Consider the following 11,651-nt stretch of genomic DNA (forward strand, 5'->3'; position numbering starts at 1 on the left):
TGAATTCTACCAACAACCGTGAAAGCTTGGAAGAGGACTCGGAGGTCCAGTTGAGAACAAGCCTGTCTGATCTCATGATTACAGCCACGTGGAGCAGAAGACCCTGCTAGGTTGTGCCTGACCCCTGACCCACAGAATCAGTGAGATAAAAAGTGGGTTAGGCCGTGGCCAGTGTTCTCAGTGGTTAGCGCATTGGCCCAAGCGCTGAAAGGTCTTGGCTTCCATCCCTGGTTAAGAGCACATACCTAGGTTGCAGGTTGGATCCCCGACCTTAATCAGGGTGTGTGCAGGAGGCAACTAATCTCTCTCTCTCTCTCCACTCCCTCCTTCTACTCTCTCTAAGAATCAGTGGGAAAATATCCTCAGATAAGGATTAACAACAACAAAAGTGGGTGTTGTGTTAAGTGCTAAGTTTGTGGTGCTTGGTTACACAGCAGAGAGAAGGAATACATACCTGAGAGGAGGGTCCCAGCTCCTGGTAGGGCAGAAGGGAGCAGGTGACATCCATCCATCTGACTCCAAGCTAGGAAGCTCAGTGGAAACTCAGGAATTACATTAAGCCTGAAAAAGAAAAGAGAGAATGAAAAAAATTATGTAGTTCTCTACAACCACGAACACCCAGAGACATTTTTCTCTCAAGGTTTGATGGGGTAAACAAGTAGGAGCGTATAATTTGAGGAATGCTAAACAGCTGGCAGACCAAAAATATGTCCTCCCCCAACGCCCTCCTCCCATCTTGACATGTGAGACACCCATTGGCAGCAATGGGGGTGTCTTTGTTAGTAAGAAGTGTTTGGAGGCCTTCAGATGCACTTGCCTGAGCCCCACCCCACCTCAACCAATCCTAATCTACAATTTTATCGAGGGTGCCAGGTGCTTCTGGTGTTTGCCTCTGGGAACTGTCCTTTGAGGGCCTCTGCACCTTCAGGAGACATGGACGGCACAGCCCGAGCAATGCACACGACTTGGCTTGGAAACTTGATTGATTTGAATGATCTCAAATAGTAAGCGGCCCTCTCCCCTCTTGATCCCAGGGCCCATCCAGGAGGTACATCTGACTCCACATTTTCTGCCAGGACTTGTTGCCAGGTTTCAGGCTGCTGCCCAGCCCAGGCAAGGTGGACACGCTGTGCCCACTCTGGAGCTCTCTCTGCCAATGGCTGGTCTCCTCGCTGGATTCCTCGTGCCTGGGAGCATGCCCGACGCACACAGATCACCCCAGAGGGCCTGGGCATCTGGGGCCAGCACGGAGGCTCTGAGTGCTGGGAGAAGCTCTCTGACTTCTCAGTTTGCCTCTGCCAGCCCTGGCCCCGCACTGACCAACCAGCTCTTATCACAGCCCTTCCTAGGCTTACACTATTTTTTAAAATGTTTTTATTGATTTTTTAGAGAGAGAGGAAGGGAGATTGAGACAGAAACATCAATGTGAGGGGAAAACATCCATCAGCTGCCTCCTGCACGCCCCTTGCTGGGAATCAAGCCTGCAACTAGGGCATATGCCCTGACCCCTGACGGGGAATCAAACAGGGACCTCTCAGTCCGTGGGATGACGCTCAATCCACTGGGCCACACCGGCCGGGCAAAGAGCTACATTATTTACAACACCACTCACTGACAGGCTGGGGCTGCCAGCACCTGGCCCTGCCCTGAAGGGGACATCCCAGGATGCTAAGGACTTCAGAAGAGTGTTAGCGACTCCTGCCATCCAGACTCCACCTTCTCCTGGTGTCGAGGTGTCTGATCAGCGTTCCCTGGAGGGGTGTTAGCTGTCTTTAGGGCATCAGACTAGTGTACCAAATACCAACAACCAGAAATGCCCTCAGAGGAATTGCACTAGTCTGGGCTGAGGGCTGGGTCTGACCCCTGCTCATGGGTTTGTTCTACTCTCTCCACAGAAAAGTTGAAACTGCACCCTCCAAATGTCATGACTTCGAATTAATCAGCACTTTTGGGTAAAGCCCAAAATTCTAACTGAAAGATTTTTTTCTTGAATAAAAACATACAAATCACATTGGTTAATAGTATTGATCTCTTCAGATGAATTTTAAATATTGGCAGCTGTCAAGCTCACGGCGGCAACGCAATTCTAAATTCCTCTCGGAAGCTTTCATTATATCACATACGCGCTGTCTGGTTTGCTAGCTTGATTCCTCTTCAAGGATATGAAATACTCCTCTAATACCTGGTCTAACTAACAGTAATTCTGCTATTAATCATTCTTTAAGTAAAACTGGTGTCTCATTTTTTTTTTTAAGTGGCTACTTGAGCCCCCATCTCAAACAATTGGACCAGTGCTTTTCCTTACGTGCTTTAAATGTATTTCTATTTCAGCACAGAAAATAGTAAAATGACAAGGTTCTCAAAGGGTGATATTCAATCAACTTAATTTCCACTGCTTCGTCAAGGGCATTCTCAAGGACACAGGCGCCTTGTCCTGGCGCACATGGTGGCGAGAAGCTCCGTTGGCGCCGGCGCCCCTCCGCAGAGAGCGAGCGGGTTAGTCCTTGCTCTTCTCCAATAGTGCAAACCCTGCCCTTCACGACATCGTCAGTTCTTCCATTACTCCCCTTAATGCTGACAGTAGCATTTATCGTCATCTCCCACTTCCAGACCAGAAACTGGGGGGTAGAGAGCTTGAGAAGCAGCCCCCAAAGCTTCAAGGTCATCAGCTGCAGTACCAACTCCTGACATAAAACCCCTGGTTGCGCCAGGAGGCTCCGCCTCTCACCACCTCCTACTGACCGACTCCCAGAGCCACTCGTCCAAGCTGCGAAGTCAGCCAGTGTCCCAGGGCCGCCTCACTTCCTTGCCCACCTTTCCTGACACCGCGCTGCTCAGCCGTCCCGGGGTTCACAGCTCTGCCCGTCTTCATCCTCCTCTCCTGCAGTCTCCTTTCCTCCGCTCTACCGAATCCGTAAGAATAGTCCACCTTTTTTCCCCGTGTATTTGAGTTTTGTAAAGCACTTTCCACTGATCATCTCCTTTAGATTTTGATCTTCAAACTACTTTGGGAAATAGTTTTTCATTCCCACTTTCCACCAGGAAAACGAGGCTCGGAGACGTGGCAATTTGCCCAGTTCACATAGTTTGTCTTTCTTGTGTCTCCTTCCCTTCAGATATAGGCTAATGTATAAGGAGGAGTGAATGATGGCTAGCTCCTTCCAGGCTCCTTCCTAAAACTACCAACTTTGTAAAAACGAGTTTTGTTTAGAAGTAACTCTTGTATCTAAGAAATGACTCCCGCCCTGGCCGGTTTGGCTCAGCGGTTGGAGCGTCAGCCTGCGGTCCTGAGAGACCCGGGTTTGGTTCCCGCTAAGGGCATGTGCCTCGGTTGCAGTTTGTCCCTGGCCCTGGTCAGTTGTGCGGGTGGCAGCCACTCGATGTGTTCCTTTCACATCGATGTTTCTCTCTCTCTCTCTGTTCCTCTCTCTCCCTCCCACTCTACCTGAACAAAAAATGGAAAAATGTCCTCGGGTGAGGATAAAAAAAAAGAAATGACTCCCTAATCAACACTTACTTCAGGATCATTTGTGCCTCTCCAGGGAATAACTACATGTAGAATGGAAGCCGGGCCGTGGAGACATAGAAATGATCATAATTTTGCATGTGAAGGTGTCATGGATAGCCCTGGCTGGTTTGGCTCAGCTGTTAGAGCATTGATAGGCCCATGGACCAAAGAGTCTCGGGTTCAATTCGATGTGTCTCTCTCACATCGATGTTTCTCTCTCTCTCTTTCTCCTTTTCTCCCTCCCACTCTATCTGAAGATAAATGGAAAAATACTCTCAGGTGAGGATTAAAAAAAAGATGTCATGGGTATACATTTTTGCCAGTTTTAACAAATAAATCTAAATATTTATATTTAGAAGTGACAGTGTCATCCACTGTGTGCCTTTCACCTCACAATGACATCTGTACAAAGCACATGTCCTCCTCTGAAGCCCCAGACCACAGGAATAATGCAAGACCCATGTTCAGGGAGGACACACACGGGTGTTAGCAGACATTAGCTGAATAGAATTTAGTGCTCATATCCCTTTGCATACCCACAGAACATTCTGGAAAAGCAGCTTAGAAACCTAAAAGTTGGGAGGCTGGGGCCTTTGAAGTCCTGTCACAGGGCTATGAGGGGAGCCCACTCTAAACTGAGGAAACAGGAAGTACCTAGATTAAAGTTTGTTTCATTTCCTGGGGGTGGGGAGGTTGTCTTTCCAGAAGCATTTTTCCAGGAAACCAGTCCTTTCCCACCTGGATGTTGATGTTTCCTGAGAAAAAAATAAATAACTTCTCCCCGTCACAGTGGAGAGGATCAGTTAGTAAGAGCTGGAATAATTGAGTTTGCCCCCTGGATGGCATCAGCACAAAGAATGGGGGAGGGGGGGTCATGAAGATAGGACCTGGGGACAGAAGGGGCTCATGGGGAGGAGGTTGGAGTGCAGCTTGGCCATTTGAAGACTTCAGCCAGCCACAGACGAACAGGAGGCCACAGTGTCCCCTGGTGGACATGGACTTGGTGGCTGTGGGCTGGGCAAAGGGAAGTACACCTCCGATGCGGTGGCAAAGACTTGTGGCTTCCCTTACGTATAGAATGTCTTCATCTTCCCAAATATCAGCTTGTTTAGTTAACATATGCAAACCGCAGCCATGAAGCCCGAGGCTTCCTTTGTAAGATGACTACCCGCCATGTTCAACCAAGTTGGCCTTCCCATTGCATGGAGCCTGCCCAGGATCCAGATCACTCAAATGTCCTTTTTTCATATTTTACCTGTATAATCCTTAGTTAGATACCCCTGCCCAGCTTCGTTCCCCTTGAACCTCCAACATGCCTCTTCTGGTCTGATCTGAATGAACCCTGCTTCCCTGGGACTCCTTTCTCTCTGCTGACACCTGCCAGGCCCATGGCAGAGGCGATGTGGTCTGGGGAACCCACCAAATTCGCAGTGATTCCCATTTGTCAAAGGCTTCAAAAACCTCTTTGAACCAACTCTGAGGTTGCTGGTCTTGCCCAGGGGCCCTGACGGGTGGGTGAACCTGTGGCTGCAGAGAGGGGCACGCCCACCTCCTGCCCGCCCCCGGCCAGCCGGCAGGCCTGGCTGCGCACTGCCCCACGCGCGCGGAAGCGCTGCGGAGAACAGCCGAGCAAATGCGGCCCCACTAGGGTGTCCGCTCCTGAATGTCCCCGTGCCAACGTTCTTCCTGAACACACTCAGTGCCAGTATTTGAGAGGAGTAAAATTAGTACCTGCCTTGAACCAAAAATGTGATTATATGTTTGTAATCGTTAAAAATATCGAAGGAGCCCTGACCAGTTTGGCTCAGCGGTTAGAGCGTCGGCCTGCGGTCCGGAGAGACCCGGGTTCGGTTCCCGCTAAGGGCACGTACCTCGGTTGCAGTTTGTCCCCGGCCCTGGTTGGTTGTGCGGGTGGCAGCCACTCGATGTGTCCCTTCACGTCGATGTTTCTCTCTCTCTTCCTCTCTCTCCCTCCCACTCCATCTGTACAAAAAATGGAAAAATATCCTCGGGTGAGGATAAAAAAAAAAAAAAAATATCGAAGGAGCTGCAGTTTTCGTCATGAACCAAACCCGGGCTCTCTGGTCCGCGGACCAGTGCTCCAACCGCTGAGCCAACCGGCCAGGGCCACACAGATAGTTTCCAGTGACCTTTTCCATGCAGGAACTGAGATAAATTTACAGCTTCTCAGAAGTGTGCTGTAACAATTAATGTCTGCCTAATTCTGAAATATGTGCAGATTTCACCAAAGAAGTCTTATAATGCTGCTTTGGTAACTGTAAAATAAACAAACCTAAATAAGTATATAGGATAGAAAAATAAGTCACTGTGGTTTAAATATATGACATAAGGCAATTATTTTATTTATTTATTTTTAATTTTTTTTTATTAATTAATTTTTGTTACAGATGTTTCTCCTTTTCCCCCCACTGATTCCCACCTCCCCCTCCCTCGCTCCCCTGTCCCCAGCTTTGTTGTTCATGTCCATTGTTCATGCATACATGCCTATAAGTTCTGTGGTTTATCTCTCCCCCACCACCCCTTCTTCTGGGGATTGTCAGTCTGTACCCCACTTCCACATCTCTGGGACTACCCCATTCCTCAGACTGTTATGTTCATTAGATTCCACAAATAAGTGAGATCATATGATACTTGCCTTTCTCTGTTTGGCTTGTTTCGCTTAGGATAATACTTTCCAGGTCCCTCCATGTCGTCTCATAGGATAAGAGATCTTTCTTTCTTACAGCTGCGTAGTACTCCATTGTGTATATGTACCACGGCTTTTTTATCCATTCGTCTACTGATAGACATTTGGGCTGTTTCCAGATCTTAGCTATTGTAAATAGTGCTGCTACAAACATGGGGGTACATATATTCTTTCTGATTGGTGTTTTAGGCTTCCTAGGGTATATTCCTAGAAGTGGGATCACTGGGTCAAATGGAAGTTCAATTTTTAATTTTTTGAGGTAACACCATATTGTTTTCCATAGTGGCTGCACCAGTCTGCATTCCCACCAGCAGTGTACTAGAGTCAACTTTTCTCCACACCCTCGCCAACACTTGTTTGATGATTTGTTGATGGTGGCCATTCTGACAGGTGTGAGGTGATACCTCATTGTTGTTTTAATTTGCATCTCTCTGATGATTAGTGATGTTGAGCATTTCTTCATGTCTCTTGGCCATTTGTATGTCCTGTTTGGAGAGGTGTCTATTTAGTTCCTCTGCCCATTTTTTAATTGGGTTATCTGTCTTCCTTTTGTGGAGTTGTATGAGCACTCTATATATATTGAAAATTAACCCCTAATCTGATATATCATTGGCATTTATGCTCTCCCATACAGTGGGTAGCCTTTCCGTTTTGATGATTGTATCTTTCGCTGTGCAGAAGCTTTTGAGTTTGATGTAGTCCCATGTGTTCATTTTTTCCTTTGTTTCTATTGCCTTAGGTGATGTATCAGTAAAAATTCTGCTGCGTATGATGTCTGAAATTTTGTTGCCTACAGTTTCTTCTAGGATTTTTATGGATTCATGAGTCATATTTAAGTCTTTTATCCATTTTGAGTTTATTCTTCTGTAGGGTGTAAGTTGATGATCTAGTTTCATTTTTCTGCATGTAGCTGTCCAATTTTCCCAACACCATTTATTAAAGAGGCTGTCCTTACTCCACTGTATGCTCTTGCCACCTTTGTCAAATATTAATTGAGCATATACGGCAATTATTTTAAATTCCAGTATAAAATAGACCTCAAGCCATAAAGAAAGTAATGAATTAACCCAAACAATTCTCATCTCAGAAGTCAGAGCCAGGCACTTTCTGGCACAGGGTCGGGTGGGCAAGAAGACGCCAGCATCTGGCAGGTGGGTTATAAGGGCTGGTGAGGCCTCCATTTTTTTGTAATCCTCACCCGAGGATATTTTTACGTTAATCTTCAGATAGAGCTGGAGGGAGAGAGGCAGGAAGAGAGAAAGAGAGAGAAACATCTACGTGAGAGGGACACACTGATTGGTTGCCACCCGCCCAACCCCAACCAGGGCTGGGAACAAACCATAACCGAGGTATGTGCCCTTGACCAGAATTGAACCCGGGACTCTTTGGTCCACAGGTGATGCTCTTACCGCTGAGCCATACCGGCCAGGGCTGTGACGCCTCAAATTTACTTTGCTCCTAAAAAGACACTTTAAAAAAAAAAAAAAAAAAGAATTTTTGAGAAACTACATTAGATGGGTGAAAAGTAAATCCTGGGTGTTGCCCTGTTGACAGCCAGCACCTTCCTCATCAAAGAAAAACAAGACAACACCAGAAGTTCCATCTTTCAAACCGTTAGAGAAATGTCACCCAAAGAAGAGGAGAGCATAGGATATTTGGAAAGGGGGCAGTAGATCGTTTTAAACACGGAGAATTTTTTAAATAATAGTAGAAGTAAAGTAATATTTATTGAGCATTTTATGTCCCATACTTTTTCATTTTAGCCTCACAAAACGCCTATGAAGTAGGTACTGTTATTTTGATAGTCAAGGAAACTGCAGCATAGAGATAACTGGCCTCAGGCCACGAAACAACCCTCCACCCGGCCTGTACTCTCAGCTGGGCTATGTTGCCAGCTCTCTGGGCTGGTCAGGCTGCTAACACTTCCTAAGTGCCTGCTGTTTCCCAGTCACCGTTCCTAGAACTTTGCAGGTGTTAACTCATTTAATGCTACAGCAATAGCCAGTGAAAGATACACTATTACAGCCCCATTTTACAGATGAGCAAACGAGTGCCCAGAGGGGCTGAGTACGCGGCCCAACACACCAAATTAGGAAGTGCCACAGCGGAATTTGGACCCAGACAGTCTGAGATCAGAAGCCAAAATCTTAATAATGTCACAATACAACATTTCATGTTGTTACCGGTGAGACTAGGAGACCTTGCTCCTTGTCTTCTTGAAGGAAGGATTTCAATCAAGGGACGAAGTGCAGCAAAGCAAGCCAGGATTTATTGGCTGCAGCAAAGCATACTCAGGACAGTGAAACAGGGAAGAGCATAGCAGACAAGTCCGAGGAAAGGGGGCCTTGGAGACAGGTTCAGGGTTTTAGCCGGAAACAGCTGCCGCTACACATTACTCCCCTGGTTGCAAGTCTCGTGGGTCCCTAAGTTCAGGAGAGTCATGCCAGTGGGGGAGGAGCAGGGAAAGGGAATGGCAGGGCATGCTCCCCAGAGAGCCTCCTTTGCTTTGAGAGTATTTAACTCTCTTGCAGGCGGGGCATCTAAGGGGCGGTCTCAAGGGAAGGTCTCCATAAAATATTCATCAGCTTCCAGGTGTGCTCCTCCAGGGTTGTGCTCTCCACTGACTGGTGGAAGCCAGGGAAGGGAGTCATTAGTCAATGCAGCTGGTCTTGAGGCAACCAGAGTCACTTGTCTGGTTTTGCTGCTTTTCTGGCCTGGAGCTGAAATACAACCAAGGCCTAGATGTTATCTCTCGGGAGAAAAGGTCAGGGTGTCTAAATCACATGAATATCGAGGTGAAAAGTCAGGGACCCCAAACCACATGATCAGTGATGTGCTAGGGGAGGGAAGGTTATCCATTAATTTCAAACCCAAAGAAAAACATGCCAGGGGATGCCAGCAAGATGACTCAGCCTTTCATTATCAAATACTGGTGATGTCAGCAAAAACGAGATACGGTGAGTGGAAGATTCGGGAAGGGGGTTTTGGTGATGAAGTCAGAGAGTGCAGGCCATGAACGAAAGAAGCAGAGCAGGACCTGGGCGCTGGCAGGGCTCCGGAACTAAGTACTAAATGGAACAGAAATAATAAAATAACCAGCGTGTTGTCGTACCTAGTTCTTTCCACACACACACAAATTATTTCAGTACACTTGAGTTCATCCTCCTCGCAGAGAAGAGTGTCAGATATCTGACTCCGACTTACTACGGGTGCCTACTTTTACCAGCTTTCGTTGAAAACTGGATATATCTATATCCAGTACAGGTGTGTCCTTCAGAGAGGTATTGGAAGAATGAACAGAAATACAGTGTAAGCACTTAAACTTTCATTTATTAATAAGCAAATATATATGAGATTCTTACAATGTACAAAAACTAATTCCAGCTCTTGGCTGAACTATGAGGCAGCTGTTTGAGAAGATGAAGAAGTGATTCCTTGTGGTGGTTATGAAAACTGCTTCCCTAAATGTGAAAAAACTTGTCGCTCCTTCCTACTCCCCGTTCTATAATACAAAATGAAGTAACAAAAGACCATTTCCTAGCAGCCCTGTACTTACAAATGGTGAATGACACCACCAGCTAAATGCCATTGGATCAGTCAGGACAGCATAGGTTAGGCTGCTGTAACAAACACCTCCCTCAACACACACACACACACACACACACACACACACACACGTGTGCGCGCGCAACAAAGGTTTACTTGTAGCTCATACTCCATGGGCCCTGTGGATTGTAGGATATGGTGATGATGGGGTGCTCTTCTCATTGTAAACATCCAGGGGCCCAGGCTGCTGGGAATATTTCTAGGGAATGTTCCACGATATTGGAAGAATGAGAGCAGCTTGTGCACAGCCCTTGATGGTGCCTCCTGGATGTAACATATGACTTCCACTCACATTGACCAACGGCAAGTCACGTGATATACCTAACTTTAAAAGAAACAACAAAATACAAATTTAGCAAGAGCCCAGAAAGGAGGACAATGGGACTGTTTATTTAGCTACAGCCCTAATGACGAAAATGTTGAGTAAAGGAAATTTGATCTCAGAATCAGGAAGTAGTGATGAATAAAATGTTCCCCTTTAACTTTGTGGATCTCAAGTCAAACACCTGCATGAAAAACAATTCAAGTTTCAGTAAGTGATCGTGTAACAGGGCGCAGGCTGGACGGAGCTGTGGTGACCACTGAATTCAGAGAAAAGGACAAAACTCACTCGCTGCTCGGCTAGCAGTGGAAGAACTCGCAGCTAAATCCGGAGATTGGCGAGTGCACGTGGGCCCTGAGGTCCGAGAGTGGCGTGTGCACATTTTAGGAAGAGGAGAAATCTGAAACTATTCTGCCCACAACGCTGTAACTCATAATCAAACCTGATTCTTAATGAAAGCATTGGGTGAAAAAGGAACTGGCCAGCTTTGGGATTTGGCTGAAACCTTTCCACACAAAACTTTATGACGTTGGCCTTGATCTTTGAATCACTGAATTTCCAAAATTCCCTGGTGTTATCTTTGCTAGAGCAATGTGGCAAAACACCTTACATTACGGATAAAATTTAACTATCACTTTGTGTTCAATAAAGCTACAGGCAAGATCAGGAATATGGAAAGACAAATGAAAGCTCATCATGAAAAGAAACGTTCATGGCACCATCCACAACCCCTGCCCCAGGACTCCTCCTACAAGGAAGATGTCGGGAGGGCCGGATGTCTCTGTAGGATGGGGAACATTCTTGTCTCTGGTGAAGTTTTTGAATCATCCACCATCCATACCAATCTCACTTGTACTCTATAACCCCACCAGAAAGTATAATTTTAATTTACCTTTGTTGTTGAAAGTGTTGCAGATGCCCCCCCACCACCACCATCTTTTCCCCATTGACTCCCTCCTCCCTGCCCCCATCCTTTCTGGCATTCAACACACTTTCAAATCTCAAAATAAGAACTAACTTTGATTAATAATAGAGCCAAAGAGGTTGACAGTAGGTGGAGCTACTGTGATGAGCTTGGGCTCCTTCCTGTGCTTCAGGGCCTTCTGCTCTACAACTTGAAAGAATGCAAAGTTTCTCAGGTCGCCATGTTGATGGGGTGCAAATTCCACCTGTCCCACAACTGCTGAGAGAGAGAAGAGTGAAAGAGAACAATGAGAGAGAACAGTGAGGGAGAGAACAGTGAGAGAGAAGAGTGAGAGAGAGAACAGTGAGAGAGAACAGTGAGGGAGAGAACAGTGAGAGAGAACAGTGAGAGAAAACTGAGAGAGAACAGTGAGGGAGAAAACAGTGAGGGAGAGAACAGTGAGAGAGAACAGTGAGGGAGAGAACAGTGAGAGAGAACAGTGAGGGAGAGAACAGTGAGAGAGAACAGTGAGGGAGAGAACAGTGAGGGAGAGAACAGTGAGGGAGAGAACAGTGAGAGAGAACAGTGAGGGAGAGCAGTGAGG

The sequence above is a fragment of the Molossus molossus genome, unplaced genomic scaffold (assembly GCF_014108415.1).
Source record: "Molossus molossus isolate mMolMol1 unplaced genomic scaffold, mMolMol1.p scaffold_m16_p_10, whole genome shotgun sequence".
NCBI lineage: Eukaryota > Metazoa > Chordata > Mammalia > Chiroptera > Molossidae > Molossus > Molossus molossus.